Source organism: Geotrypetes seraphini, chromosome 17 (genome assembly GCF_902459505.1).
Source record: "Geotrypetes seraphini chromosome 17, aGeoSer1.1, whole genome shotgun sequence".
NCBI lineage: Eukaryota > Metazoa > Chordata > Amphibia > Gymnophiona > Dermophiidae > Geotrypetes > Geotrypetes seraphini.
Genome location: NC_047100.1, coordinates 45,372,458 through 45,379,709, shown reverse-complemented (window position 1 = coordinate 45,379,709; position 7,252 = coordinate 45,372,458). Strand labels below are relative to the sequence as shown.

The 7,252-nt window shown below is 46.4% G+C and overlaps 1 protein-coding gene across 1 annotated transcript in view; it reads left to right on the top strand.

The window, feature by feature from the left end:
• The first annotated feature begins 1,976 nt into the window (after positions 1–1,976).
• DCAF1 (DDB1 and CUL4 associated factor 1) overlaps positions 1,977–7,252 on the top strand; it is a 237,396-nt gene continuing 232,120 nt past the window's right edge. Inside the window, exon 1 of the mRNA XM_033926631.1 lies at positions 1,977–2,156. The gene's annotated coding sequence lies outside the window, so the exon portion shown is untranslated. The remainder of the gene's footprint in view (positions 2,157–7,252) is intronic.

Here is a 7,252-nt window from a genome sequence, read left to right as displayed (position 1 = left end):
AATATTACCTCGCAGCGCACAAGTTTCTCGTCACAGCGCACACAGTGTAGAGCACAGTTCTTCAACCGCCGGTCCGCAAACAAAATCTTGCCGGTCCGCGAAGGATTCGGTCCCCGCCGCAACGAAAGGCCGGCGTCAGCTGACTTGCAACTTCCTGTTGCAGTCGCTGTGCCGGGACTCCTGCCTTCGCCGGGACTCCTGCCTTCCACCGCGTTTGCCTCCTGCCTTGTCTCCGCACCTCCAGACCAGCAGCGGCAGCTGTGTATGCTTTTAACTTCGGCACAGAGCTGCCCCTAATCAATAGTTTAGCGCGGTTTCATAAGGCAGCCTCGGGGCCTTTGCTAGGCCGGCCCACATCGCATCATCGAAGCGGGCCGGCTATCAAAGGCCCCGAGGCTGCCTCATGAAACCGCGCTAAACTATTGATTAGGGGCAGCTCTGTGCCGAAGTTAAAAGCATACACAGCTGCCGCTGCTGGTCTGAACTCTTGGGCCGCTGAAGGAGGGCAAAAAGCAGCTGTCCTGGAGGTTTCCCTTCCTCTCGCCTTTACAGGTTCCTTTTTTCCACCTTTTTTTTTTTTCCTTCAAACGGCAACGGGCCCCAGCATCGACATCAATCAAGTAAGTTCCACTGTCAATCAAGCGGTTCTGCTCGGCCAAAGCTTCCCCTGTGACATGAGCCACCCTCAGGGGAAAGAAAGTGACCCACAAAGGTGAGGGGAAGGGGGGCAGATGATGGAAGTTGGGGGGGGGGAGAGAGAGAGAGAGAGAGAAGGGGCAGATGATGGAATGGAGGAGATGAGAGAGAGAGAGAGAAGGGGACAGATGATGGAAGTGAGAAGAAGGGAGAGAGAGCAGAAGGCAGATGGATGTCAGTTGAGAAGGGAGAGCAGATGCTGAATGGAAGTGGGGAAAGAACACATACTGGATGGAAGGAGGAGATAAATAAAGGGGGAAGAAAATAGTAAGATAATGGAGGGGTGAGGGAAAGGGGTGACAAGCTGTGTGTAGACACAGTGAAAAGAGGGAAACGGGACTAAATAGTAAGAAAGAATTTAATTTAGATGGAGGCAGAAAATAGAGAAGGAAGACCAGAGAAGAAAAGGGAAGAGAGAGCAGAGAATGATCAGATCTGAGTGGAGGAAATGAGAAGAGAGATATGCTAAAAACCACAGGGGGGAGGGATGGATAGAGATGCCAGACCATGAGGGGAACAGAAGGAAGATGATGGATGCTAGACCAAATTGGGGGGTGGGGGGGGGGCAGGAGGAGAGATGGCAGGGAAAGACAGACAGTGAATGGAAGGGGCAGATGCTGGACTGAAGAGACAGAGAAGGTTATCATGCTGCTGTACCGGGCCATGGTACGCCCTCACCTGGAGTACTGCGTCCAGCACTGGTACTTTAAGAAGGACACGGTACTACTCGAAAGGATCCAGAGAAGAGCAACTAAAATGGTTAAGGGGCTGGAGGAGTTGCCGTACAGCGAAAGATTAGAGAAACTGGGCCTCTTCTCCCTTGAGCAGAGGAGATTGAGAGGGGACATGATAGAAACATTCAAGGTACTGAAGGGAATAGACTTAGTAGCTAAGGCAGGGAGAACGAGAGGGCACTCTCTAAAGTTGAAAGGGGATAGATTCCATACAAACGTAAGTAAGTTCTGTGGTAGAAAGCAACATATTTATTTGGCTCATAACTTGCTGGCGCCCGATATTTTTAGCTCACAGTGAAAAAAGTTTGCTCACAACACCCGCCCGCTTAGAGGGAACACTGCGGATACGATTTTCCATTAACCCTCATTCACGTTGTACTATTACAACGCAAAAAAAGCAGATCCTGACTTCTTAGGACCTCATTGGCCAGACCCATGCTTTTCAATTTGCTCCTATAAGTTTTGAAATCCACCAGCGTTGCTAAAACGACGCGACGGCAATCGCCCCCCATCCTGACGTTGCAGCCTGCGCTGGCTCCATCGAACTCCATTTCCCGGCAGCCTCTTGGCCGGCGCGCTTTCCTCGGCCGCGCTGACGCCGGTTCGCCGCGCGTGACGCGTAAAGTGTGTGCCCGCCATAGCAATAGAAGTGTGTGAGAGCGAGGAACTCGGGAGCGGAGAGGCGGCGAGCGCGCGAGAACGGAGCCGGCCGGCGGCGGGAGACGGGTAGGTAGCCGCCGCGGAAGGAAGGGCCGACGAAAGGGGGGCGGCCGAGGGGGGGCGCCGTAGCGAGGCCTCGGGGGGCGGCGGGGCCTCCCGCCCGCAGGCCGCGTGGGGCAAGCGGGAAGCGTTGGAGCCGGGTAACAGACGCTCTTCTGACAGGCGGAGGGCGGCCCCCGAGACCCGCCACCGTCTTCTGCTCCGGGCCGCGCTGGGGTTTCTCTTCGGCCGGCCGCTGCTGCCCTAACCCGCGCGCCTGCCACCCGAGATGGGACATTGGCCGCAAACTGTTGTTCCTGGGAACTAAGTGGCCTCTCGACCGCAGGAGTCCTTAGGTGCTGGGAGGGGGCGGCGATACCGCCGTCTGCCAGCAGATGTCGCCAGCACTACAGTGTTTGACGGATGGGCCAGGTAGTCTGCTGGGCTGCAGGTGAATCTCAGTAGCTGGGGGAGGGAAAGAGGAGTCAAATTGTAGGTTGAGCTTCTGAAACTTTTTTTTTTTTTCCATATTGATCAAAAGGTTTTAAAAAGGAACCACAACTGAACTGAGCCGGAAATCGATTTAGTTTCTTTAGAATGAAGGACCTTGGTTTATGTGTTATGTGATATTTCAAAGAGTGGGGGTGGGGGGGGAATTCTGATTTTTTAGTAATGGTTAGATTAATAGAGAAGACATTTTTATATGATATATTGCAGTGGTCTCAAACACGCGGCCCGCCAGGTACTATTTTGAGGCCCTCGGTAAGTTTATCATAATCACAAAAGTAAAATAAAACAGTTTCTTGATCATATGTCTCTTTAGCTATAAATGACAATATTATTATTAAGACTTAGCCAAAAAGAAAGATTTATAAACTATAAAGAGTTTAACCTCATGCAAAATTGTCATTTCTTTAATAAGACATTAACTATTTTTTCTGAGGCCCTCAAAGTACCTACAAAACCAAATGTGGCCCTGCAAAGGGTTTGAGTTTGAGACCACTGATATATTGTGATTGGATAGAGTATGGGGGGGGGGGAGTAAATTTGATTACTTTATGTGCATTTTGATAGAAAATCAAGTGATGTTTTCAAGTTCAAATGTTACTTTGTGCTACACTTGTTGTAAGTTGTAAAATGAATAAAGATTGAATTCTACTTACCCAGATGAAATCATCAGGAAGGACTGAGGCAGAGCCCCTCAAATGTAAGGATGGAGGAGTTAGGTTGAAGCGCCCTTACAAACGCCAGGTCCAATGCCTTCACAGAAGTTTCATTAAGACAGGGGTCTCCAAAGTCCCTCCTCGAGGGCCAAATCCAGTCGGGTTTTCGGGATTTCCCCAATGAATATGCAAGGGTCCAGCGGCAACAAGGGGGCATCCGTGGAAAATCAGGGGTGGGAAACTGCACGGGGACACCAGGAAATTCTTTTTCACTGAAAGGGTGGTTGATCGCTGGAATAGTCTTCCACTTCAGGTTATTGAGGCCAGCAGCGTGCCTGATTTTAAGGCCAAATGGGATAGACACGTGGGATCTATTCACAGAGAAAGGTAGGGGAGGGTCATTGGGGTGGGCAGACTAGATGGGCCGTGGCCCTTAGCTGCCGTCTATTTCTATGTTACATGCACATAGATCTCATGCATATTCATTGGGGAAAACCCGACTGGATTTGGCCTTCGATGGGGGACTTTGGAGACCCCTGGTGTAGAGCATGGACTATTGAATAGTAATCTAAAAAGGACTCTAATTATACAAAATGTCCTGTTTATTACTGTTACATACATGCAAAAAATATCTCTAAATAAACAATCTAAAGCAAAACTTTACTTCAGATAAATTAACAAACTCGTCGTGTAAGAGCAGAGGTGCCCACAACTCCAGTCCTCAAGGGCCAAATCCAGTTGGGTTTTCAGGATTTCCCCAGTGAATCTACATGCAATCTATTTGCCTGCACTGCTTCCATTGTATACATATTGATCTCATGCATATTCATTTGGGAAAGCCTGAAAACCTGGCCTGGCGAGGGCTGAAGTTGTGCAACCCTGTGTAAGAGTAACATACACTCTGAAGTGTGTAATCTAACCAAGGACCGGAGTCCCTATCTGGACCCACCATCCCACTGTGTATGCACTTTTTTTAAAACTTATTTCAAATCAAGTGGCTCTAGCTATAGAGACTCCGGTCCTTGGTTAGATTACACACTTCTGAGTGTGTTTTACTCTTAAACAACAAGTTTGTTAATTTGTTGTTATCTGAAGTAAAGTTTTGCTTTAGATTGTTTATTTAGAGATCTTATCTTTTTGCATTTAAGTTTCTTTGATCTCTTCATTCATTACTCTAAGTGTTTTGGTAATCTCCCTCACATATTTTTTTACTATTACTGTTAATTATGCAGTACTTTTTGTCATAACTCTCTTAGAGAGGTGCTCTATAAATGTATGAGAGAAAAATTTAGGGTTATCTTATGCATGGCCTTGAAATTTTATTTGACTTTAGGCACGTGTTTTTGAGATCTGTTATAATGCCTTTGCTGTACATTCCCCCCACCCCCGCCTCCAATAGTGTACCATAGTTTCTTTAAGGGCTGATTTATTAAGATGGTTTTCCCATTCTTTGCCTGTAGGAAAATAAAGCTTAATAAATCAGGCCCCTAACATACCATCGCACAATACCACAGTATAATCTCGTTATAACGGACTCGCTTATAACGGAATATCATCTATAGCGGACAAGGTTCGCTAGTCCCAGCTGTGCGCCTTTACAAACATGCAGAAAAGCACCGCATATAACAGAATTTCGCATATAGCGGACAAACAATTTGGTCCCCAGTGCCGCTTTTAGCTGTAGTTTTGTTTGGCTGTAATGAACATGCAGGCTCTGCCTACAAGGCGCGTGGCGTGCTGGTGATACAGTATCAAAATGTGTACATCACTAAAACATATGAAAGAAATGCAGCCCAGAAGAAAATGACAGATTATTTTTCTTCCCAGTACAGTGCGACATAATACTTTAGAACATCTTTTAGTGTTCTGGTTTTGTAATCATTTCATGCCATACCAATGTTTTGCTTAGTTTTGTTATTGATGTTGCTGATATGCTTGTGCAGTGACTGTTGTTCATTGATGTTTCAAGTTGATGTAAATAAAGTTTTTAAAAAATGCAACTCTGGATATAACAGATTGTTTTACCAGGTCCCTTGAAGTCCTTTATAACGAGATTATACTGTAGTAGAAGGTAGTGGCCTCTTCCACCACCTCAACAAGATTTTAGCAACTTTGCCTTAGGTGACTACCTTTTATGTGTTACCATGTTCTGTGTCCCAGTCAATATCTCTCATTTCATCTGCACCTTCCCTCACCTACTGTCTCTTTCCCCCAGCAGTCCAAACCCTTATATACCCCATTACAAGCCAATCACTCCTCATCCCTTTTACATCTCTTCAGCCAGGGAGCAGGTTTATCTCACTTTTCCCTCCCACTGCTGCTTCTTATTGCTACCACTGAAGAAAATGAATGCTACTCTGCTTCTGAACACATGGCTATCATTAGGTTTAAGCTATAAGATGCACAAACTCAGATGCTAGGTCTTGTACCCTTAAGTCTCATAAGACCTGCATCAGAGTTTTATCCTACACTTCTTGTAGAATCCCACTCTATTCTTGAACAAGTGGGGTAGTTAATCCCATCTCGCGAGATCTCTTGTAGGAAGCTTAATTTACATGTTTTTGATCCTTTCCTCTTACTTCAAGATTGCCGTTTGACTTCCAGTTGTCTTTCTACAAGCAATGAGACAGTAGGAGCTCGTCTTTGCTGCTTGTGTTTCTTTTTCTTTTTTTTGTAACTTCAGTATTTTTGTAGATTTGTGTTTTCGTGCTGTAGAGGTTTCCTGCGGGGACATCTCTGGCTGCGGGAGATTGCAGACTTTACTGGCAAAGTCTTTTTCCAGGGGGTTAGCTGCTTTGCAGTTATCCACCTGGACAGCCTGCAATTATAGATCGGGGCTCAGGGACCATTCCCTTGGGAGTGTTCCTCAACCCAGGTTTGTCTGCTAGTGGGTTGGAGCACAGGCTGCGTGGCTCTGTGGTGTTGTGTCCAGGATCAGGGCCGACTGTGTTCTTCCACCTATTTGTGTGTGCAGCATTTCCAAGTGAGGTGGAGGTCTCTGGCCGAGGCATTGAGCCTGAGAGGCAGTCAGAAGACTGGCAGTCTGGGTTCCAAGGCTTCCTAAGGCAGCTTGTTTCAGCTTCCATCTTGCAGCTCCCAGCACATAGCATTGCACAGTGAGTAACAGGCAGACAGCCTGTGAGATTGATTTTGAGTGTCTCCAGATTTGGGTTTTAAGAGGGTTTGGAGTTAGCCCTAAGTATCCCTCCATCCCAGAAATCCTAAAATCGCTGTGTTTTATTAATCGATTTAAATTTCCCGGGCTGTTTTATTATCAAAATTACTCACGTGGTGACCAGCTTGGATAACTGGTCAGATGGACTACTTGGAGCAAGATACCTCAGACTTGTGTTCCACATGCCGCGCAGTGCGTGAGGAGGAGAGGTGGCATCAGCAGCCCCCACCCCTTTTGGGGGTTCTAATTCTCAGTCCATTCGAAGACCTTCCACACTCTATCCCTGAAACCTACCCTGGGAGTTGCTGATTCACTGATTGTATGCCTGAATAAGTACTGGTAAGTTGGACTTCTGATTCTTTGACCAGCCTTCCCAAGATTAACATCCGCCAGTATCTAGCGCTTTGCCCTGAGGGGTCTTTTGCTAATGTGCCTCACACTGTTAGTGCAGGCTGTGCTCCTTGTTCTGATTTTATGGTTTATAATCAAGTTTCAAGTTTAATATTCATTTGATGAATCGCTTATAACAATATCTAAGCGATGTACAATTTAAAAACCATCAGAATGTGGTAATACATTTAATTTACGAAAGTTAAATAAAAGACAGACAAAATTGGACAAACGGGAAGGAGTGGGGAGGAGGGGGAAAGTTACAAAATCTGTTTTGATTGTTCATGGTGGTTATGCAGTTTCAAAATATGAGCAGATTAGACTTGTTTCCTAGGGAGTACCCCATACTCCTCCTTTTTTCTATGTCCAGTCTGCTTTTGTACTAACTGGAAGTC